At 39.1% G+C, this 26275-nt stretch overlaps 1 pseudogene; it reads right to left on the bottom strand.

Annotated features, from left to right (window-relative positions):
- Positions 1-26275, bottom strand: part of LOC109484902 — a 93374-nt pseudogene that overhangs the window by 51222 nt on the left and 15877 nt on the right.

The raw sequence follows: 26275 nt of genomic DNA, 5'->3' as shown, positions 1-26275 counted from the left end.
ATGTTTCAATTTTATAGTAGTAGGGATTTAGACCTCTGTCACCATATACATATATACATATGAATGCAGTTGAGTCAGAATTAACACAGCAGACCATATGTGAAGGTAACAATTATGCATTTGCTTGGGAAATGTTACCTTTCTAGTTGAGCAATTGCACTGAGGTTGGGGAGATAGCAGGCACATCCCTTATACGGTCATACAGGGACCTCTCTACCGTCTATCAATGTTTCATAAAGGACAACGCAGAGGACACTAATTACTGCCGACATCTCCCGTCCTTGCGTAGACAGAGACATTCTTAAGCCGTTTGGGATTCGTGTGAAATGGTCGCATCAAGGACGCATATAGATGAGTACAAGTCTCTTAGGCAGTACGTGCTTGATTCTTCTGGATTGCTTAGGCCACAGCAAGTTTTTTATGGATCAGCGCGCGCATTGATTTTCGTCTAAATTTGAAAAAAAAACAAGACATTTTGCTACCCTCTGACATGCCAAAAATTGGTAAAATGGCATGTCTTACCATGTCGAAACGTGAATGGTAGATAAAGATATGAAGGGAGGAGACAAGACAAGGCTCTGATTTATTGTTTTGTCTTTTACCTTGATGCAGTGCTGTATTTCTACATGTTCCCACCGAATAAAACTGTTTGTACAGTCACAGAAAAGTTGTTTCAGTGAGAGATGTATGCTGTAATATTGGCAGTGAACTAAATTGGTAACTTTTCTTGTTTAACAAGGTTTATAATGGGAAAAAAATTGAAAATGTAGGAATCTTGTTTTTAGGGCCGCCTTGATGTTCTTCGCTCCATCGCATTAGATTTAAAATCTGCAGAGGATGTCATCCATAAAATTTACTCGGTGCTTTTATTTATTTTCATTTATTTCCTTTTGGATTCGGACCGAACCGTTTTCATCGTAGGCCCGTGGACCATGTAAGTATTAATAAGAGTTCAAACCACGCCGCACCACTCAACATTGTACGGTGTTCATATGAAACGGCCGATGAACATACATGCAATCTTCAATAGCTCGGTAAAACGAAAGCTCGGTAAGGCCACACCGCCTTAATTTTATGGATGACATCCGTGTGCACATTGATTTTCGCCTGTTCTAAAAAAAAGTCACGTCCACCAAGCCTCTTGCCTGGCTCTAGGCCTGGGTAGTCCATGGTAGTTGGTGATAAAAATATACGGAGCCGGTGGTAACTCTGGAGGATGGCACCCAGGCTACCGAAGCTTCACGACTCAAGAACTCGGTACATACGTACAGTGCCGACTCATAAACTCCGCAAAAAGCCAGCATGTGCTGGCTTGTCGTATATGTCGCTATGCACTACCGCAAATTCGCAATACCCGAGCTTTCTATTTCTGGGGCTTAGTAGCATTTTTATTTTGGCCGAAATTTGTTTATTCGCCCGCGTGCACTAGTTTGTGGGTCTTCAGAGGATGTCATCCATAAAATTAAGTCGGCGTGGCCTAACAGGTCGTTACATACACAATAAGGAATCGCGTCATTCCGCGCATGAAACCGTTGACGGGAGATATTTTATTATATTCATAATAAACGATTTCGGAAGTTTGCAGATGAGGCAGAACTGTCCTGTTATGGGATATGATAAACTTTATTGCACAGCAATTGTGCAGGGTACAAAGTATGGCAGCTAATGGTACATAACTACAGTTCCAAGGGGTATAAAATCATCTTTATTGCAATGTATATACAAGATGTAACGTTGATTCGATGAAACCTAGGTCAGATCTTTATCTCTTGCTATAATAAGAATAATAAAAGGAGGGTGCAAAGCAAGTTAAAGCAAGATAAAATGTTCAATGTTGTGTACAATGTATATTTGGGTGTTTCAATTAAGAATTAAATTTTATACATAAATTGCAATTACATCATATACATTTATAAAAGAAACGTTTAAGAGATATTAGAATTTTAAGCATGTTACATCAGATTTATCTTCTACAAGATCCCTAAAGTAAATTCCCAAGCCGATGTGTTTCCAGTACAGTTTATGGAATAAGATGCACAAATTGCGCATTTCCGTCTACGTTTAAGGCTATTAGCCAGTGTCCTCAATATGAGACCGAAAAAACAACAGATTATTTCAGACAGTTACAACAATGTCTCCATCCTTTCGTCATTTAGAAGATCACCAAAAAACTGCATTTCTACTAAGATCACAAACCCATTAATTATGCAGAATGTGGGACTATTCATTACCCACTGCCTTCAAAGAAGAAGTCGAACCCCATAATAGCTAGCGTAGTAGTAGAAGTAGACGTTTTTTTTTCAGACAGTTGTTACCTGTCTCCTGTTACTGTACTGTAATGAGTATTATACTTGATTGTAAAAGTAATTAGCCATCGGGCATGATTTTGCGAATAAAGTATATAATATACTAATAGGTACCTGACATGCACGTAGGAGCATACTTAATGTGTCAGTGTTTTGGCTGAGTTGTCTAACTGATACACGATCTCACGACGGATCGTGAAGAAACATAATAACGTCTATAAAAAACGACAGATGTTATTTTCACCGTGTGTAACGTGCAATGTGTAATTGAGCAAAATCGGTGAAGCTCGCTCCACACCATAGGTAAGCTAGAGTTCGACGATCTCATCCCTTCGTCAAATAATGTTGACCTTTTTGACAGAGGGACTATCAATGTTTCTCATTGATTTTGCAATAAGATTAGTATTTGCATGAATTAATTATATCAGTTTATTTTATGTTTGATTATCACATGTTTGATTAGATCACCATTGGATTCAGCAGATTTACAGATACCGAGAGGTACCCTCCGGTTGCTGGCGGTCCACCAGGACACATTTGTTATGTCACAGACCAGATGTACTTCGTAACACCGGGTAAAATGTCACAGATCAAATGATCACAACAAAAGCGTGAATTCTACATTACGTATAGGTCAGTACAAGACATCGTCAAAAAACCTGCCGGGTGCCTGCCGGAGACCGACCAAAGAGGGTGACAAAATTTTTAACAAAATGCTACTGAAGGAAACTTTTAATTGTGACCACAACAGCCAATGCCCACCCGACTCCTGAGCCCGACCGGGGCCGGCCGGGGATACATCCCCGACGGGCACCTGCGCAATTGGGACCGAAGCTTAAGAAGGGTATGTTTTCGGCTTGGGCTTGGTGGACCAGTTGTGGTGTGAGTCCGTATGTAGCTCAACGTCATAACTCCAGAAGTTCTTTTTGATATTCGGTATTCGATTAACTGTTGTAAATATGTAGGTCAAGTTCAGAAATGGTTCATCTGTCTTCTTTTTTTCAGTGATACTGCAAAAAATTATCTTAGGCCCTGTTCAGACGAAACCGGTGGATTTCGAGCAAACCGCATACTTCATATATGGTCCACGTGCCACACATTCTCTCAGAATCGTGCCTAAGAACGATTCGGCTAAACTACAATCATTGCTGTTTGATAAAAAGACGCCAGGTAGCGTCGTGCCAATGTCAAAGATTAACGACCTGCTTGCTCTGTGCCCCCTCCAAGCGATCCTCAGAACATTTAAGAGTATTAATTATTCGGTTATGACCACTATTGATGTTGTCGTCACGTACCTTTTTGTATTAAATATAAATGAAAAATATCACCCCGTAATAATCCATGACCGAGACAGCATGCAAAGGATACGGTGAAGCTGGTTCGAAACTTAACTACCTCCGGAGGTGGTTTGGGATCGAGCCGGTTTCAATGCTACTCGGGGCGTTCTGATGATGGGGCCACATGAATACTGCTTCGTTGGAATCCGGATCCAATGCGCTTCCACCGCTTTCGTCTGAACATGGTCTTAGATCCTTATCGGCAGGTGGCTTTTTCACAGCCTGCTTCAACGTTTGTACCAATTCATTACAACATTACCTCTAACAAAGTTATGTCATATATAGAGATGTTTACGTGACGGAGGCTAAACTACCGTCTAATTGCCACGTACATGTACACTAAAGCAATTCCTTTTATGTCTGTAAGCAACATCCACAAAATCGACCGTCTACAGGATCTTTGCTGACCTCAACTTGAAAGACAGGATCTACATTGATATATATATATACTTGGTTGCCAAATGGACGTCATTTCTTCAACATCCTTGCATTTTATAACTTTGTACTAATTGATTACATGCTAGGAGGCAGCAAGAAAAAACAGAACAATTATCATAACCATGTTATTGCAATTAGCCCTCGGGCATGAATTTGCAATAAACTTCGGATTTCCTTTCTATATAGCTGTTTTATTCACCACTGGGAGCAATTGTCAGGATTCAACACCTCTGCACTGCAGGAATATTTTAATCACACTATTGATAAAATTAGGTGCCTTGTAGTATTAGGGCGTTTATGTTGGCAAATTCTACAAAATTACAAGCAAGGAATTCGGATCCATCTCTAACAAGACTGGCAATAAAAACATACATTGCCATGGCGACGGTGGTTGCTGTTAGGGTTATTGTTTGCATGGCACTGCCATGACACTGCCATGATGGTACTTGTTAAGTCTAGACAGATACAGTGCACTCCTCCCCTGAGTGTATAGTGAACGAGCCCCGGGGTCACAGAAAGCAGGGCCATAGGGCAGACAGATCTTCCCAAGGGTTTATAGGAATGTGGGTCAGAGAAATGCCTGTGGACATTCCGCATGCCTGTGGACAAAATTCTAACCATTCACTGGGTACGGCATGTGGGGAATGTGGCTAGAATGTGGGACATACACTTGACATACAATTCCTACCTAGTGAAATTCCAGGAAACCCTTGGGACATTGTGGAAATTGACAAGACTCCCATGATGTTCATGAAGTCGGTACAGATTCACAAGACTAAAAATTCTTGTGAATCTGTACCGACAGTCTTCTGAGCTCTGCTGCATTTAAACAGGTACTATTATTATGATATCTTTCTCTTCTATCATAATAATTGAGAAGTTTATTGCAAATTCATGCCCAGAGGCTACAAACATAAAAGGACATTGAAGAACAGTATATAAAATAACTAAAATCTACATGATGAAAGGTAGTTGTCTAAAATTGTAGCTATGTCTAAAACTATGTCTGAAGGGTTTGACTTCCATTTTGAAAACTGTAGAAGCTTCGAAGACATCATCAGTGCATATCTGTAAGTCTCCTTCTCAGCATTTCCCCAACATGTTCAGATTCACAATGTGATCGACTTTACTCACAGAAGTAATGTCTAAAATGTCTTTAGAGGTTGTAGTTTATTCACCTGGAAGGCATGGGAAAGGAATGTGAGCAAAAATGTAGGACTTCCACTTGGAAGGCTTGAAGACTTCCACTTGGAAGGAATGTTGTAAGGCATGTGCGAATGCATGGAAGCAAGAATGTAAAACTTCCACTTGGAAGGCATGTGGGAATGGCAAGAATGTAAAACATCCACTTGGAAGACATGTGGGAATGAGGGCCAGGAAGTAGGACATCCATAAGACTTCAGTGCATGTGCAGACAGGCATTGACGACATGCCACAAATCCCTAGGGTTTACAGCGCATGTTAAGAATGCAGGCATAGCAACCATACCGCTATATGTCCCACCGGTTTTCAGCGCATGACGAAGGGCAGGCATTGTACAAATTCCACGTTGTTCCAAATCGAACAGCTCCCGAATGAAACGTCGTTGTTCTCTTCAGGAGAAACCACACCACCACTAAGCGCTTAATCGTAAATGGCAACAACACATCTGAGTAACGTAGTACAATTTAAAGACGACCACCCGCATTTCACGGACTGGACTTGACAGTTACAGGATATATTGCTGAGGTGGCTAAGAAAATGGAACTGGGCACGCAGAGGACCAACGTTCTGGGCGGAAATAGTTCACATAGGACTGTGTGACAGCCGGAGAGGAATTATTGTGCAAGCCAAAACTGATGATCTTGGGCCTGAAAAAAAGGTTTCCCTTCTACTAGTTTTCAAAAAGTCATCACATGGCAGAAGGTGCGAATGACCCCTTGCAGTTGTCGTTTTTGGGTGGTATTTTTTCTAACCGGAGGCCTTCCGCAAGCACCCTATGGCCAGGCAAACTTAAGGTAATGTAACAGGAAATCCATTTAAGGCTAAATAAAGCCGTATAAAACACCTGTGTCGATGGTCTTACAGAAGTACAAATCTCTCTCTGGTGTAGATAGTATGCAGATGTATTGTCATATATCATACATGATTAATTTTACGGCATACTTAGGACTGCATGCACAAAAAAACTCTAAAATACATGTGTACTTCTACATTGTCCTATAACAAAATTGATCTAGTCAATATATTTGGTTATGCCAACCAACGTCAACAACCTATCAATGTCAACCTCTGATGTGTACAACATATATGTAAGTGCATTTATGTTCGTGAGGAGTTAACTTCGCGATATACCTAGCCTATCCTAGCTAACTGATCTCCGGGTCAACAGTTTGAATTTGTAATGAAATAGAAATTTTTATGAACAATCCTTTCCATTCATGAAGAGTTGTTATATTTAGAACTTCTTGTAAAACGGTAGCACAAAACATCTAATATGTGTTAGTTTGCTAGAAACGGGTCACATGATAATATTGTACTCGCCGATTTTTTTGAACTCATAAATATCAACTTGAATGTATCCCAACCATGCGACTCAATAGAAGCTTGGTGGAAAGACAGCGTGGGTAAAAGGGAGATAATTCTGGTCAGTACGCAGGCCATAAGGGGTGGAATCACGGATAAGTGGGGGAACCAAGTCTTGTAGATATTTGGGAACTAAGCCATTGGCCATTTTATAAAAGTGAACAAGTTTGAACTTTTCGCGTCCGTTGGCAAGTGTTTCCCAACCGACGTCACATAGGATGCGGTGGTGATTCGTCCCTCTCATTGCGCCTGTGCAAGCCCGGGCAGCGGACACCTGGACTGACTCAAGGAGGTCTGAATCCTTCATAAGAACACCACACCAGGCAACATTGGCGTACTCAAGTAAAGGACGTATCATGGCTTTGTACAAGATTTCAAGCGTTTTCCGTGGCACAAAATTTGATATTCTTGTCAACAAGTTAACTCGCTTCATTGCTTTCGTCACCAGAGTTGACACGTGGAGTGACCATGATAAATTTGGAGTGAGATGTAAGCCAAGATACATTTATTAAAGTCTAATAATAATATTGTCTTGTGCTGACTTACGTAGAATTCATCATAGGATTCATCATTGAACATGGCGTTAATAGATCGGTCCGGTTACAGTCGTAGAATTAAAACAGTCAATTACACTCTACGGAAAATGGGCATGCGGGGCCCTCCTTAAAATGCTATTGTCTATTGTCATAACAGATCCTAAAACAACACACACTTTGACTAGTGTTGGCAACTTCTTTGACTAGTGTTGGCAACTTAAAAAAAAACTAACTCCAAATCACGACCTTGAAAACTAGACAAAGATAATGTATATGGCAAACTTACCTATCCAACGGACACTCAACACAAGCGGCTACCTGGTACTACAACAGCACATCTGATCACTATCGACTGTACTCACAGAAGTAATTCTAAAATGTTTTAGGAGTTTGTAGTTCATTCACTTGGAAGGCATGTGGGACAGGAATGTGAGCAAGAATGTAAGACTTCCACTTGGAATGCTAAGGCATCCACTTGGAAGGCATGTGGGAAGAAATGTGGGAAGAATGTAAAACTTCCACTTGAAAGGCATGTGGGTATGTGGGCAAGAATTTAGGACTACGTAGGAATGTGTCCATAAAAGTGTGCCATCAACATGCCTGTAGACATGCCATGCCTGTGGAAAAAATGCCTGTGCAATTCCTAGAATTCTTGCAAACTACACACAATACTGTGCCATTAGGCTCCCCCCTGAGGCGTCACCAAAAACAAGAAGATATTATTCAACAATTAGGCCACAGCAAGTAAATATCCTCCGCAAACTCCAAATCTAATGCGATAGGGCGAAAAAACATCAAGGTGAGCCAGGAAAACAAGATCAAATGTTGACATCTTAAACCTTGTTCAACGTTACCTATGTTTTGCTAATATTACTGCCAACAATTACAACATCCATTTCTCATAACTTTGATAAATAAAAGGTTTCTATCATTGTACAAATTTGGGAACATCACCTACTCACAGCCACCATCACAAATACAGTGCATCAAAGTAAAAGACAAAACATTAAATCAGAGCCCTGTCTTGTCTCCTATCTTCATATTTATCTGCCATCCACCTTCCGACATGGCAACAGACAACTTTGCCCATTTTCGGCATGTTGACCATTATCAACAATTTTTTACATTAACATTAACATTTACATTAGCAACAATTTTTTTGATAATGTGAAAATCAATGAGCGCACTGATGTAATCCATAAACATTACTTGCTGTGGCCCTTAATTAGTAGAACTGTATTGAGGCACTATGAATGGTACTGTGCACCTGAAATGGTGGTCATTAATCAATTACTGAAATGTCGTATAACGCAGACATATTGATGGTAACTTCATTATGAAATAGTTTTGTATGGAGTGAATTTGATGCGAATCTGAGTAGGTAGTTCTGAACTCGTAGACATTTGTGACAGAGACGAATATTTATTTATTTTTTATTCTGTAACAGAGTAGTTTTGGAGGAAAGGAATTGGAGGAAAGGAATTCCAAAGCTTGGCCGTACGGGGAAAGAAACTGTCACTGTAAAAAGATTTCGAACAAGGAATCTGGACGGTGAAGTTATGTGAGCTAGTGGAGAACCTAGTGGAAAACGACACCCATCCTCAATTTTATCTAAATCACAACGTTGGCAAATCCTTTGCTGTAAAGGAATGTGGTTATGTCTACCTATTCAGGAACAGAACATGAAGTCACACCGTCAATGTACCAAAAAGGACGCAATAAATTTCTTCTGCCTTCTTTACAGCTTTATTCGTACTTCTTGGAAACCACAATGTAGGACGTCTTAGACGGATTTCGTGTTATGACCCTTTCCCCTGATACATGGCGATCTACTCTTTGATTGATCATCTCATATATAAGACAAGTGTGGTCTTTGACCAGTGGGCTTTTCTTCTTGCAGCAGATTTTATCCAAAGCAATATCAGAGCATCTCATAGGAGACAGTGTATATATCCTGTCTGATCTGATCTAGCCAACAAAATTGAAGACTACAGGCAACTGACTACTGTTGTACGTTCTCCTGTGGGTTTTGCTTATTGCTCATGCATGACTAAAACTATTGAATTGGACACCTGCTGATCGTTACGAAAACTGCAGGACTGTATAAGAGGGGGAAGTGGAGTGGTTACTAGGGAACATCTATGCATTTGAAATTAGAAGATGGTGTTTTCACTTGGTGATGAATTGAAATAAAATATTATGTTTTTTTTTAAATCACTTCAGCCCTAAATTGTATATGACCAATATTTAAGAATGGACTCTTCCAGTGGATCGAACTTAATGTTATTATCATACAGCCGGTGATGTCGACCAATGAGAAGCCTCCATTTACCATAGGCTATTAGGCAGTAACATCACAAGTACTAAATAATGAAACTAGAGTTCCCCGATCTCATATCTTCGCCAAATCATGTGAATCTTTATGACTGACAGATCATTCCCCTGATTGTTCAAATAAGATACTCATTTTGATGAAGTATATCAATTTATCACAATGTCAACCAAAAGGCAGTCTTATATTAACAAACAATGCCATTCTAGCATTCTCATAAATTATGCAAATGAGATCCTAATTTAAATACATTATTTTTAATGATGTTTACCTTCACTGGAGTTTCAAATGCCACAAGTATGACATTAAGGAAGTTATCATTACAGAATTATAATTTTCTCATTAATTATGCAAATGAAGTCCTCATTTACCTAATCATTATCTGTCTGTGTTTCCTCAATTACCAATCTCACAAGCTGATTTATAGAATTTTACAATAATTATGCAAATAACATCCATATTTGCATAATTGTCTCATAATTTTATCAAACATCACGTAAGCTAACTACATACCAAAAATCACGACGATCCGTCAACCGGCTCTTGAGTTATCCTCTTTTGAGTATTTTAAAACAGATAGACCTGAAGTCCCAGAGTAAGACGCTATAGGGGGCTCAATCCTACGTCACTTCTTTCCCAGCACAAGAGCTACCTACCATGCAAATTTCGTCACCCTAGCATGTCTCGATCATGAGATATCAAAACCGGAAGTTCAGCTGCAGTACCATAACAAGGGGGTCCAAAATCTAATCATTTCGAAGTCTCATCAAGACCTACCTACCTACAAAGTACCAAGACAATCCATTTAATCCTTCTCAAGTTATCGTGTTTACAGACGGAATGACACACACATACACGAATGCCTCTGAAAACATAACCTTCTTGGCGAAGGTAAAAAAAAATGTTCGGGACGCCAAGTTCGCGAATGTGTGACAGGACCATAAAGTAACAGACTTTGGTTTTACACTTCAATAATATCACTCATTAATGTACGTTGCCTGTTACACATTAAAGTCTTTATTGCTTCGGCGCTTTGTCAACTGATTTGGCAATATCCCATGACGCAAATACACGTGTGCAGCAAGTAAAAAGCTTCATCACCTTTAGAACAATGAGCCATTAGCACACTACTGAGCTACAATGTATGAGCAGGTTGCATTGTTATACATAATAGTTCATGAAATGAAATCCAGTCTGCTACGGCTTGTAAAAGTAACAATATTCTTAGAGATTCGTTTTCAAATCTGGTCAATATGAAACTTCCATAAGGGTTTTTCGTTTTTGAAGACTCCTAGAAACAGTGTGTATTTCTTACTTGTTCATGTAAAAATAATGAAGTGTGTTGTGTCTGTGTTAGTGGAAAACTTATTTGCCTTAAACTATCCATTTAGTTATGTTTACCGGAAGAAAACATAGTTTTTTCTTCAGTTTTTTCTTCCTCTTCTTCTCTAAACCAAAAAAGGTCAATAAACTGAACCAGACTGTCTGTTACCATGATGACTAGTGTTGGGTTACATCATGTTGTATTTTTATAGCAGGGGGTTCAGACTCCTGTTTGACCACCACACACTGATACCAGAGCAAGATCGTTGATATAGATTTTTTTTTTAAATTATAGAAGAGGACCGAGTATAGATCATTGTTGGGCACTGCATGCAACTGTTTTATGGAATGAAATGAAATTATTTTTCGAGACATCTTGCGTTCTATCTGACAAATAATCCTTTAAAACCTTAAAATTTTAGTTGGCCAAGTAGTATGTTGTGGTCCACTATATTCTAAACGACGATCATTTCCGACCTGTTTTTTAAGGAGTAACATGGAAAGGAATTTTTTGGGGAGTTGCCAACAGCTTTCCAGCTCCTTTATTAATCGCTCTAAACTCGTAGATAGGTCGCGGTCAATTTCAGCCTGCGTAACTTTAACCCTACCTAGACCGGGCTTTTTTTGACATGGGTGGACCGGGGGGGGGGCTCTTTTGACCCCCCTAAGAACTCGCGAACGGTATGGCGTATGACCACCAAATTTTTAGAGAATGGTGTACTAGTAAAAATGTATTATATCTACAATTTTTATGTCGTTATGACGTAATATGACGTCATTATGACGTCATTAATGTGATTTTATTGGCCAAAACCGTCTAAACAGGTTTTTCCCTGAAAACTAAATGGTATTCAACATAACTGTACCAAAAGTGTTTATGACAGAATATTATGGTGTACTAAGTCTTATGTTGCCCATAGCAACACCGGTGACGTCATAAAATGACGTCATGCATATTTAAGATATCCGCCATCTTGGATCATCAATCTTGAATTTTCAAAAATATTTTTTTTCATGATAAAGCCTAAAATACATTGTAAACATACTAAAGACCTTCATTTAAACATTTTTTGGAAAAAGAAATGGAAGTATTGATGAAATTGTAATGAAAATAACCTGTATATACCTGTTCTAATGATATGGTCCGCCATCTTGGATTTTGGCTAATGACGTCATCAAATTAGCATAAATTATGCATATTTAATGATAAAATTTACATAAAATTATATGGGATGTCATTTATATTAGAAACCATGAGTAACTTGACATAAAACCCATAAAATTCTATTGTTGAAACAAAAAGTACTAAATTTAGCAAAAAATGCCTGTCAGAAACCCGTTGCCATGGCAACACAAAAAATTATTATCTTATTCCAATGATAGAGAATTGTTGCCAACAATATTCTAGGTAAAGTCACCAAGTTTGGCCGTTCTACGGCTAGCCGTTTAGACGCTAGGTGACATCAAAGTTGCCGCGGGCACTTTTAGCCCCCCCCCGGTCTAGGTAGGGTTAAACACGTATGTTAACTACAGACGGTGTTTGTCAGTCATTTTGCCTGTTGTTTAGGCCATGCGAATATTAAAAAAAATTTTGCAAAAAAATTACATTATAATTACATTATAATTACATTATAAAATCTACGTGGTCATGATTATTTAACAAATGACAAAAATATCGTTTGGCGAATGATTTACTCTACAAATTCATTTCTCTACATTTTCGTCTTTTTGTTTGATTTTGGCATTCTACGACATTTGTATCGTTTCTAAATATTTTATTTTGCAACTTACGCTGTATATTTGCTCATCTTGCAACTGGTTTGTACGGTTTACAACAAGGTTCAACTTTTTTTTTGGAAACGGCCCAGAATTCATGCGCTCGCAGATGCCATCCATGTAACTACATACCATATGTATATACAATCGGCACTGTCATTTACTGTCTACATGCGCCATCTAGCGACAAAACAGGTAATTGTCATCTTCTAATCTCACACATTATTTCTAGAAATATATGCATGGAGGAAAGTCATATGCGCTACATACGCTCATCACCACATAACCGGTAGCATATTTTTTCTTGGGTCGGGGTCATAAATACGATATACCGTTCACGAATCACAAAAAAAACCCGTCTAGATATGGTTAAAGAAGGCAAGGCAAAAAATCTGGTCGGCTGATGTTATGGAAAAAAATCGGAGAAGGTCGTGAATATGTGATTGTGTGTGTTATCGTGCTATGCCACACACATTCTTACGCCACCAAAAACAAATCCCTTTGGTCAAGTTAAAGTTTATTGCACAACGATCATTGTAACAGGTATTCAGACCGGGCTTTTTTGGGCAGGCTCAGATCAGGGGGGGGGGCTTTTGAGGCCCGCCCCCTGTAACTCAACAACCACTTATTGTAGGTCCACCAAATTTTCAGGGAATGATGTACTAATTAAATTAATTCATAACAACTTTCATGTAATTATAAAATTTTTAGTGAAAAAAACATGGTTACACAATAGCTAATTATATGGTTTGCAATCTTGGATTTCGACCGATAACGTCATCAATCTAGCATAAATTATGAATTTTTCATGATACAAATTATATATAGATATAATTATATAAAATGTTATTAATGTTAAAAAGAAAGTGTAAATAAACATAGAACCTAGAAACATTTAATGTTTAAACCAAAATATTACCGATTTTTTTCAAAAATTGCCTGTCAGAAACCCGTTGCCATGGCAACACAAAAATCATGAACTTATCTGATTAATATGAAATTGTTGACAAATACTTTTTAGGAAAAGTCACCAAATTTACGGATCTAGAGCAAGCCGTTCGGGCGCTATCTGAGATGAAAGTGGGCGCGGACCTCAAAAGCCCCCCCCCCCCCGTCTGAATAGGGTTAATGTATGGCAGATAATAGTAAGATATTTAGTCGAAGGCAAAGAAACGAACAGTCCGATTAGATAGTAGACAATAATGCAAAATTTCATTTTATGCACAGCATAGAATATACGCCAAAAAGCAGTTACTCAAGCAACTGCATTTGATTTAGGAAACGGTCAGTAGTTTCAGCTAGTATCCACTAGCTTTCGTCAGTGACTGAGAAACCAAGGGAGATGGTTCATAGGCACAAACTATTGATAGATATGCAAATAACTGAAGACAATTTTTGGAAGTCGAAAAATAAACAAAAGGTAGACAAGTCAAGACAAGATGATGCAAGTTAGTAAAACGAGATCTAGTGGATACTAGCTGAAACGTCTCACTGTTTCCAAAATCACATCCAGTAGCTTGAGTAACTGCGTTTTGGCGTATCTCATTACCTGGATGTCTAACCTTCATTGACGTAGCATAGAATGTACTAGTAGCTAGATTATGCCAACTGTTATCCAAAAGGTTTTCCTGTGTTCTAACGATACACAGCACTGAAGAGAGAGAGAGGAATTGATCTTTTCATGCGTAACAAACAACAATCATAGCATGATGAACGTATTAATCAGTATACAAGAGACCTGGACTGAATCTCGTGCTTTCTAAGTGCAGTCATTTTTCTTCCACCAGACTCCTGTCCATAAATAGTTTCCAACGAACTCCAATAAAATGGCTATCTTTACATTGGCCTTTAGATGTGTGTCCTAGGTTTATCAACCTTGTATGCGTCTTTGGCTTTCGCTCAGATAAGACTATGTTGTTTTGATTATATGGATGGCATCCGTACGCGCATAAATTTTCGTCTGTTTACGAAAAAATAGATCTTGTTGTAAAATGTACAAAACAACTGATCTGCTAATATATGCCTTATAAATCGCAAAGAAATATATGTTTGAAAACATTACTATTGTCGTAGAATGCCAAAATCCAAGCCAAAGGATTGGAAGAAAATGTGGAAGAATGATAATGAGTCTATAATTTGCAATACCACACCCTGTGTGTTTAGTCCTTTGTAGTAGTAGTAGTAGTAGTAGTAGTAAGCCTTTATTTAAACTCGAAAGCTTGTTCGGTACATATATTTGACCGCTTTTCAACAAGGTCGAGGGTGAGGGCGGGGTCATGGATTACAAATCAAGCCAAAATATAATACAAAATCAAACCGAAATGCAAATAAAAATATAATACAAAAATAAATATGGATGTTCAACCTTCATGCCCGCCCACATTCCATAATAAAGGCAACTTTTTACAAAACTTTTTATTTTATTTGCACGGTCGCATCAGTTTTTGGGGGTTAATAATAAAGTGGTTTATTGTCAACTTGTCGACTGAAATTGTCCAAAGTTCCAAGCCGCATCGATGAGTGGCTGAATTGATGTAAGGACATTACAATGATATACAAGTAGTAGACGTTCAGAATTACAACTCACACAAATACACTTTAAAATACACACTAAAATAACGCATTAAAATAACAGTATTGATGATTTAAAATAACATAGTATTAGATCTTGTTTAAAATTAGAAATTGCTTAAAATTTGGGTCAATTAAAAATCAATATCAATTTCAGTAGTTCAGGGTTCGCAGCGGATTTAGTCAAATCAGCATGGCCTGAGTTGAAAAAGACAAGATAGAGGAATCAGCGACGAGCCCTACTGACGGTGGATCATTCTTCACACTTGGAACACTTGAAAAGAACTAGTGCAGAATCGACGGCAAATGATAGGCGTATGAAGACGTATATGTCTTTGCGCCTTAAGTCGTGACTATGAAAAAGAAGGCATCAGCAAAACGTGGTCAATAGACCGTGTGTTCTGCGACATGTATCTTATTCTTTGTACAAAAGTACCTGCATCTATATCATTCTATTAGGCGTAACACACTAACTCTCCATAGGCTGATGTTCAGTCTAGCGTGGTTGCGGTGGGTTGTCTTCGGGGCTGCAGGAGCTCTTCGCCGCCCGACTCAGCTAGGTTCTCTGGCAAGTCACCAGTTTCCTATCCCCAGAATGCAATGCGAAAATGGGGGGTTCCTAGTGAATTCTTTCATCAGTGACAACTTTGGAAGGATAAGGATACTAACCTTCAAATTTTCGATGGCTATCAGTCCATCTTGTTCACGGAGTGGCCTAATCTCGCGAGAGCGCGAGACTAGGCCCGAGACTTGCATCGGTCTGTCGGGTCCCACCCCCCGCTGCCTCCCTCCGGAGTAAGGGTAAGTAACTCCCCAAGACTTACTTACCCTTACTGTATCTATACGTGACAAATGAATCTCTTCAACGAAAATGGGGGGTCTAAACTCATTTGCATAGGTCAGGAAGGCATCGGAATGATCCTGTTGACGTTAAACAGCTTGATTTTCACTGTGTTCTGAGGTGTTGGGGAATTTTATGCTGAGCGTTAACTAAATTTTTATGGGTTGAATCTGACAACAATGAATTGAGAATGAATTTTTTTGGAATATGTGGTTTGTAACGTTATAGTGGTAACGCTATACTGATGCTGTTACAAACCACATGTTCAGTGTTGAAAAGAACACAAAAACTTCATTCTCTTCATTCAAGCTGTTTTACATCACCCGGACCATTCCGATGCCTTCCTGTCTTATGCAAATGAGTTTAGACCCCCCCCCTGTTTTTCGCATTGCATTGTGGGGATGGCAAACTGGTGAATACTTGTAGAAGACATGGCAGTTGTTCCTATTATTAATATGTGGCACCAGGTACAGTGTCCGTTTAGCATATAACTCCATTATCTCCATTATTATTTTTGTTTTCTGGTGTGGCTTTTGTATATAGTTGCACATTTCGGCTTCTTTTTTCTTGCAATTCATTATCTATATATCATTTTTCATTTGTTTGTATATTTGTGTTGCGCACCACCACCTGCCACACCAGCTGTACCTCCTATCCCAGGACGTGATGTACCGTGAGGCACTTTGTCCCGTATCATGTTGATCATATAGATCTCAACAGCCAATCAGAAACCGCATCTGCAATCAGAGCCATTCCTACAACTACCAAATATGGTCATACATGCAAAATATAGTAACACACACTGCCATAGCACATTTTCTAGGAAAACAGTAAATCAAACAAATCAAACAATTCTTAAACTTTCTATCACAGAAATGAGAAAAAAAACGCCTGGAAGTATTTGCCCACTCTACCACGTTCCAGGTCATTTTCCCCCCAAAATAAAGAAATTGAATCCATTTTAAGAAATGAAAGAAAGACGAGGAGAAAAAACATGACGAAGAACAATTTTCCATCCATACGTATGGTAGAACCCTGGGTTGATACATCTATAGAAATTTATAGTTCTTTTCTGAGCTGGCATGTCAATGTTTTTAATCTATTTGAGTGACATCTAATGTAATACACAATCGTAGAGAAAACACAGAATTCTGAGTGCCAATGCTGTTTAAATGTTTAGTCTTCATTCTCTATTATCCATATCTTTTATGAAATTTTCTTCCCAGCCTAATCGATAGCTGAACATTAAAACCAAAACGTTCGGCGTCAGTGAATCGATTTGCTCAAACTCAAGTATAATTGCCTCGGACTAGTCATTGAACGAAGGGCAATATAAAGTCGTTAGCGCGTTGTGCGTGTAGGTAATGGGTAATCAATCGTTATAGGCCTTGTTCACACCAAACCGCCTGAGCCGCGAATTGAACAAAACGCATTCCTCACATCTGGTCCGAGTGCCACACGTTCCTTTCAAACCGTGGCCGAGTACGATTCGCCTAATCTACCAGTATGTTCATTGCTGTTTGATGAAAACACGCAAGGTAGCGTGTTATCAATGTCAGAGGGTAACGACCTGCTTGCTGGTGCCCCCCCTCCCAGTGTATTTCGGCGGAATGCCGACGTGGTCCCGCCGGAGGCGGTCGCACCGAAGACGGTGAAGCTAGAATGAGCACATTACTCGGGCATTACCGCTCTTTAAGTTGCTGTCACGTAAATTTTGATACTGCATATAAGTAAAGAAACACTAGTACCAAACCGTAACCCATGACCGGGTCAAGATAACCGGTAAAACGGGTTAAAGTCACATTTCAAATCGCTGTCCGAGGAAACCGGTTTAAAACTACCTCCCGATGTGGTTTGGGATCGCAGCGATTTCAATGCGATTTGGAGCGTTCAGATGGGGCCACTTCAATCCTGCTTTGGTGGAAAAAGGATCGAAACCGGTTAGGCTTGAACGGGGCCATGAATAAAACCGAAGCTACACATTCAGAACCTCTCCCGAATAGTACTGCTCTAAGTCTTTAACTAGTACTGCTTCATTCCTTCTCGTTTGGAGATGTACGTTGATATCTCCCATAGGCTTCCGCTGAAGTATTTGATGAGCTAACGTGTGTGGGTGACTTCATTCCGTAAGACTGCGCTTGCAGGATACCCAATCTTATGACGCATCCCTATATAGATAGAACCATTCGGAAATAAGTCACCATTGACTGCAGCGCAAAATCGGGTAAGAGGACTAAGACGACTGTGGCCAATCAGGGACACTCTTCCAGGAGGATTGCAAATTATGATACCCAGTATCGCGCACGGCCGTGCTTTAACTGACGAGCTGAGTCGTCACTTATATAAAAAGGTTTCTGATTGGTCACGGTTTCGCTTGTATGTTGATGTAGAATACCAATGTCACATTGTGCCAATCTTCGCTCACTTTATATAAGGGGCGGTGAACTTATTGCCTTATGGTAGATTGCAATAATGCCTCATGGACAGTTTTGGATATAAAATGACTATAGATAGCCTGAAAGGACTCTATATGTTATCTCACTGTATTCTGTGACGTCAGTTGCAAATATGGGCTAAGAAGGGTCACTAAGGTGCCCAAAACTTAAAAGAAATTGCACTTTTCAGTAGCATAGAATTTTCGCATCTTTCTTTACATAGAAACATTATATTTTCTTACATATAAAAGCAACAACAGCTTCCTTGCAGAGATAGTGCCAGGGTAGTTTTAACGTCCTCAGTGACATTTAGAAGTTTGCTGGTTCGTTAAGCTGGCAATTCATTTTCATTGCAGGCAGCACTATGTATGCGCCATTACCAGCACCGTTAGAATTACGAATGAGAAGATAATTGTGGCAATTACCACCATAAATGAACGCATGAAATAACGTTCAAACTGCTGAGATAAAGGGAAAATTCTCCAAGGGATCTTTGCAGGACTTCAATCTTATTTTCTTTATGGCGAATTATTTCCAGTAGGTGCTAATCGTACTGCGTGAATAACGGGGAAGCATCACTGGTGGTTGCCTACAGGTGAGCAAGGAAAACAAAGGAAAATGGGCATCATCTAATCTGTTGTCACCAAAACCAGATGTTGGGGCAAAGTTGTGTTATACCATATTATTAGAAGCATTCAATGCGATCTTAAGCTAATAAAACAACAACAGAAATTGGATCACAAAATGTGTCATTTACTACTTTTTTCTTTAGCTTTTAGCACATTTTCGTCGTCTTTTCATACTTGAAGCTTTAAAAGCTAGCATCGAAACAAGAGCTTCAGGACAGCACACCTACGAAACAATTATGCAAATCACCCCTAGTTAGCATAATGCATATATATGAAAATGTTTACCTCCACCTAAGTAGAAACAATTCCCATCATTTACCAGCAAGGTATTACAGCAAGTTGCCATTAATTATGCAAATTAGGTCTTTATTTGCATAATTTGCGTTTCATAATTTTCCTTCCTCCAAGTTAAATATGTTACGAGTTTTTAAACAAACTCCTATCATTTATGAGTAAGCATATACAAACTCTACTCATTAATTATGCAAATATGATCCCAATTAGCATAATTAATGTGTTGTTTGCTTCCTTTTCACCAAGGATAGCTACCGGGTGAAAATCCTTTTTGAATGCCTGGAGTTATTCTGCTTTGAAATCGTCAACTAAAACTTTAAATCACTTCCAATGAAATAGCTGCTAGGGGTGGGACAAGAATGGCAGTAGTTCGACGTTTGAATATGAAACCAAACATGATCATAGGAACAAAAAGGCATAATTATTCTGTTTCCTGTAGATTTATTAGCCGGTTTCGTGCATTTTACGGAAACAGTCTGAAAGATTCGTGGATGTAGATTGTAGGCATCCTTCCATCTGGAAAGATGGAAGTAGATGTAGATGTAGAAGTGTGGATGTAGATTAGATATTCAGATAAGGCCACAGCAAGTAATTTTTATGGATGACATCGGCGCGCGCATTAATTTTTACCTGATTTTGAAAAAAAAATTGTTGCCTTCTGACAGTGGTCAACATGCCGAAAATGGGCAAAGATGTCTGTTGCCATGCCGGAATGTGGAGGGCAGATAACTATGACAAGAGGAGACAAGAAAAGGATCTGATTTAATGTTTTGTTTCTTACTTTGATGCAGTGATATATGATGATGACTGTGTGTATGTGATGTTCCCACCGAATAAAAGCCATTCGTACAATTATTAAGTCAAAATTTTATAATGTAGGAACCTTGTTTTTTTTTTTGGCCTGCCTTGTTTTTTTTTCGCCCGCTCGCATTAGATTTGGAGTCTGCAGAGGATGTCATCCATAAAATTTACTTGCTGTGGCCTAATATACATGTAGAAACACAAGAAGATCATTACTCAAGCAACTGTAAATACATGGAAAACTGTTAGACGTTTCAAAAAGCATCCACTGCATGTCTTGATTCAGATATTTGAGTAAAAATGTCTGTTCAACTACAGATTCCGTGGAAAAAAGTTGTACATGCTTCCTGAAACGTCTGGCATTTTTTAAAAAATCCATCCATTTGCTTGTGCAACAATTTTCCTGTGTAGCCCGAAACGCTAGCGCTGTTGCCATTACAGGAGGCGTGTATCGAAACGTATGGGCCTCATAGGGTGTCTCATGCTCGGCTGGTCTATCACACTTTTTCCCGTACCACCTACCTTGTAATTTCCATCTGTTTCTTTTCACAGATTTACGATGCGTGTTCGTTTTGCTGACAGAAGATAAATCTAGGAAGCCCTAAGATAACACAATATCAACTAAGATGGGAGTCAATCAATAGTAAGCATACGGCAAAAGTACATACCTAGAACAAACCACTTTAGGGACCAAACCTACACTTACGTTAATTGCCAGCAAAACTTCAGGACCATTGCAAGTTAAGGACAAAGTTTGAAAGGTCGTTGCGGTACCGAGAAAAGCTCCTAGGAGGCCAATTAACATTAAGCTTTTTACCTACTAGCATACACTATATTATTATACGTTTAAGTCTATACCAAGTCAAGAAGGTTGTTATTGCAATTATTTAGGATTGTCTTCACCTTGTTTTCTATTTGTTAAAAATATAACACATAATAAACAAACTAAACAGAGACAGCCAAGATGGCTCACACAGATATGAAAAACAGAAAGAGCCTCCCAACTAACCTTACATTAAGAAATTATGGCCACAATATCAATAGCACAAATTAAACGAAACGTTAACAAGAAACAGTTAACAAGAAATTGTACTCATTACGATGAATAGTCCTCTTGGTGAATGGACTCTATGTGCAGGTTACTAAATTATGCTCACACAAAAAATCAAACAGGGAGAAACACATTCCGAACACAATACAACCATTTTTACGGAGGTAACAAGAATACAGAAAGTTTATGTATACTTCTCCTTTCAACATAAGACGTTCTGTAAGGTATTCTAGGCGCCTATATCACTTAATGCACCACAATGGACCCAATTTATTACACTTCACACCAGCTAGACAGTTTAGGGATGTTGTTGAAGGCTACTATCTATCATTTTATAGCTCAAGACGACATCGGTTTCCATTATATCTTATCTTGTCTCACTCATCTCCAGAGGCTGAAATGGCCCGGGGACCAGGGTCCAACAACTCTACTGATTGCATCTTCCGGGCTTTACCAGTTGCATCAGGTCTTTCAATTAAATGCGTATTTTTAGAAGAGGCAGAAGTTGTTATGTTTTACCCATGGTGAAGGTTGAAGTAGATAATGGGTTTATCTTATATGCCCACGACGTTCACGTTAATGTAAGCCAGTGGCAGTAAAATTTATTAACCAAGTTTGTAGAATAAGTTGAGACCTTAAGGCACAAAATATATACCCGTGTGTACATAGGCATATATGGGCGACACTTCATCAGCTCAAATTTATAAAACAGCAACGGCATAGGAATAGAACTGCCAACAGAGATGTAATAGAGTAAAAATTCTCCATTTATTGTATCAGTATTTCTAGAGAGTACCACTCGACAAACCACCTCGCCTATGTTGTTCTAAGTCGATCTGATTACTGTTCTTCACTGCCATCATAAGACAATCTAAATTCAAAGTATTTTTTCTACATTAAGTTTAATTCACACTCACGCACATGTAGAGCAAGTTGTACAGTACAAATGGAAATTGTAGTCAGGCTAAAGTAGTATCAGTTATAACGAAATCTTTTTTTCGCATTTTTGTCGTTTTTACAAGTATGGCTTTGTTACCGTTGTGCAGTAAAGGCATGCTGAACATTATCTATTTTTGTACATCAAACTATCGGCATGCCTTTCCATGTATAAAGACCGTAATATATTACTGCTGGACCTTTTTAAGTGGTTTCAAGATATTGTCCGAGAGACTAATATTCAAGTCCATTCCCACATTTATCAGAATAGTCTAACATCACCAATAAAGTAAAACAAGAACAGTGTGGAAGGCTACAAATCTATACCTGTACTTGAAAAACTACAATGTCTTCAAAATTGTAATTACTTGTATCCACACATTTCATACTCTTGTATACTTGTATGCTATAAATATATTTAAAAAAACTAGACTTGCACAAAAAAGAGGGATTTTGGCTTCAATTCTCTTCGGATGTAACCGGAAGTTCTCAAGCAATATACAAAGCATGCCAGAGTGGATACAACTCCCGGGGATAGGCATACATATAAAATAAATTCCTTGTTGACTTAAAGGAATCAAAAAGTCTGCGCGCATTTTTCCCATTGCCTTCTTCCTGTGAAGTAGGATTGTCATCATTTTATGTCTAAATAGATATTATTTCCAATTGAATTGTCATAAGTTATCTCAATTATTGCAAGGTACTCATCAAAGGAAGATTGAAGAAGAAGAATTTATCATATTCGCTCAAGTAAGCTAAGCTGAGTTTGTAAACTTTGTTGCAATTTTCTGTTTAAGGGCAACAAAAGCCCACCGGGAGTCCATCCGCACGCACTATACAACATTCAGCAATAAGGCAAAAAGCGGGGATTGTGGTTAATACCTATTTTTTGCTCTATCCCGGATTGCAGTACAAAATATCCAACTGGCTGTGTTTTTTAACCATAAAGTTATCCATAATTTCTTTGCGTTAATATTGTGAATACAGGCAAAATGACAACTTTGCTGGTCTCCTACTGTCTTTGCTAAGGCCACACCAAGTCCTTTTTATGGATGACATCAACGCGCGCATTAATTTTCACTTGACTTTGGAAAAAAAAAACAAGAAATGTCGTTGCCTTTTGACAGTGGTAAACATGCCGAAATTAAATGGGCAAAGATGTCTGTTGCCATACCGGAAGGTGGATGGCAGATAACTATAAAGCGAGGAGACAAGAAAAGGCTCTGATTTAATGTTTTGTGCAGTGATATGTGATGTGCAGTGATATGTGATGTTGCCTGTGTATATGTAATGTTCCTACTGAATCAAAACCATTTGTACAATGATTGAGTCAAAATTTTAAAATGTAGGAATCTTGTTTTATTTGGCCGCCTTGTTTTTTTCACCCGCTCGCATTAGATTTGGAGTCTGCGGATGATGTCATCCATAAAATTTACTTGCTGTGGCCTAATGGAACTCATATGACCCTGCTTGCTCTTTAGTGCAGTAGTATCCGCTATCTAGAAGTCTAACAAACTTCAAAAATCTTTTCTTACAGACGTGGTAAGAATAGGCGTCTAATCAAAGACGCCCATGTCAATTATTTTCAATTGCATACATGTACATGTAAATCTTTCATGTATAGCACAGGTATCTACAACAACTTCTTCTCGGACATTGCTTTGTTTGGTGGCCAGTGTACATATCACGATATCAAGCATGTGAGGTCGTTCTTTTTTATTTGCGCATCATTCGTATTTTTTTTTTATATCAAGATATGTACATTTGGCGGTGACAAAGAAATAGAAGGCACTTTTAAGTCAATACCAGAAAGGTATTGCATCCGTACGTCTAGCCCAAACATTTTAAGGTAAAAAATCGACAGGACGAAGTTTCATCGATACCGACTTTAGTGAGTAGTACCAACCCTTCCACGTAAACCACTCAATGCCATCTTGCAAGTCACTATCATACGCCTGTCCACCTGTGTTGTAGTATTTCCCGTTCAGATTGGCGTTGTAGCAGCTGTTGTACCACCAGCCTCCTTTGTAAAGCCGAGCACAGCTATCCAGGGAATTATCGTTGTCCCTGTCCTTGGTGCTGAAGGTCATATTGTTAAGATTTCTCTTGAAGATGTCCCAGCCATGGGTGGTGTTAGTCGCAGACATCGAATCCCCTGCGTTCCCAACGTAAGATCCAAGCTTAAGCCTGTAATCATCGATCTCAGAATCCACGATCATGAATGAATATTCAGCATACTTCCTCACCCCCTCCCAATCTTCCAGCTCAATTCTCAACCTGTACATTTTCTGGGACGTTATGATGTACAGATTTTCATTCCCCAGCCAGAACTCGTCGTTTAGATCCCCGAATCCGTCCCGGTAGTCTGTCCAGTTTCGAAAGAAGTTGACGCTGCCGTCTACGCGACGCTGAATGACAGTCCAGCCGCCTCCTTGTGTCGTCTGATCACAGTACACATAAAGGGCGCTGCTGACATTCTTGGGCCAGGTTGGGTAGACACCGTTGAGTTTGTTTCGCGTTCTCACGTCAGCACAATCTGTAAGTAAATAAAGCACATGTAGCTGGTTTATTCACCTCCAAAAGAAGACATTTTTTGCAGGATTTTGCAGGAATCATGCGTGAATCACCCCCAAATAGACCCGAGAAGTTTCCGACGGTAAATAATCGCCCTAAAGCCCCTTTCACACATTTACGACCTTCCTCCAAATTTGCTCCCGAACATCAGATGACCAGGTTCGGCTGATGTTCGGTAACAGTCTGATCACCTTGGCGTCACTCATACCTTTAGATACAAAGCAGAATGAACATGAGTTAATTTTAGTCAAATATGACTACCATACACGCCCATAACACTGTTGACTTACACCCGAATGGTTGGCTGGTGTTCTACTGACTTACATAGTGGAACCTGCCGACTGATCCCCGAATATTTTAGAAACATTTTTTTTTTATTCCAACATTTCATGACTGCACTTAACGACGGCACACTCAAGTTATATCAACATATTTTTTATCGTCACCAACGCAGAGGACAAATACTGAACAAGACAATACTAATTTTCCCTTGAGTTAAGTGAGGAAAGTCGTGTAAAGTGCCTTTCCCAATGGCACAAGATCGGTGGCATGTCAGGACTCGAACCCGGGACTCAGGGTTCCGAGTCGAGTACTCTGCCCCCACGCCACACGACCCCACCTAAGAAACATTCGGTTAGTGCGACAGAATAGTAGTCGACCACCAGCCAACCAGACCTATTTTGCGCTGACCAACTTCTAACCATGGTTGGCTAGAATTTGGGAGGCCATATTCGGCTATTTGTGACATGGCAGTGTACAGTAGGCCAAGTTAGAGAACATTTTACAGGGCTGAACTGACGGACACTACTCCAGACTTACTAATAGATAGATCTGAATTAAACGAAATATATATGAAGTCAAGTACGTGCAACGACTATGCCAATAGGGCCTGTCAGTGATTATTCTTATATTTCCACATATTTGCCTTTTTTAACGAGAAGAACTTATAAAAACGACCCTTTTGGAACGTGTCCCAGAATCTTTCACCGCAGCCTGTTAACATGATTTGCGAAGGTTGTCTGCTGCTTGTAACGCAGTAGTTTGAAGTTATTACAGTGTAAAGTTAATTGAAACACACACACTGTCTCTATATAACTGGTGCCTCTGCTAGTGATACAAGGCAATAAAGGCTAGAACGTGTACAACATGTGGTGATGTCTGTGTCCATATGGACGTAAATGGGGTAATAAAAGCTTTGTAATCTCCCTTAAATACCATCATCCATTTCACAGCATGATCGCCCTAATAGCTAATCCATACGGCATCTTAATTTCAGCGAAAAAAAAATTAACTGCTGCATTACTTAAAAGGGAATCAATTTCGTGAAGAAGACGATATATGGTCTGTGATAGTACAAGTACAGCTGTTGAGAAAGTTGTCGGATAAAATAGGGGCATGATTTGTTACAGAACCGTCCTTTTGAAACGCGATTCAGATGAAAACGGTGCTTGGCAATCCATTGCACTCTTTCAGTATTAAAACATTGTATGGTATTTTCTGCAAATATACGAAAGAAAGAAAGAAAGAAAG

The sequence above is a fragment of the Branchiostoma belcheri genome, unplaced genomic scaffold (genome assembly GCF_001625305.1).
Source record: "Branchiostoma belcheri isolate BF01 breed outbred unplaced genomic scaffold, Haploidv18h27 scaffold71, whole genome shotgun sequence".
Lineage (NCBI taxonomy): Eukaryota > Metazoa > Chordata > Leptocardii > Amphioxiformes > Branchiostomatidae > Branchiostoma > Branchiostoma belcheri.
The sequence above is the reverse complement of the archived record's forward strand: the minus strand, read 5'-3'. Positions and strand labels throughout refer to the sequence as shown.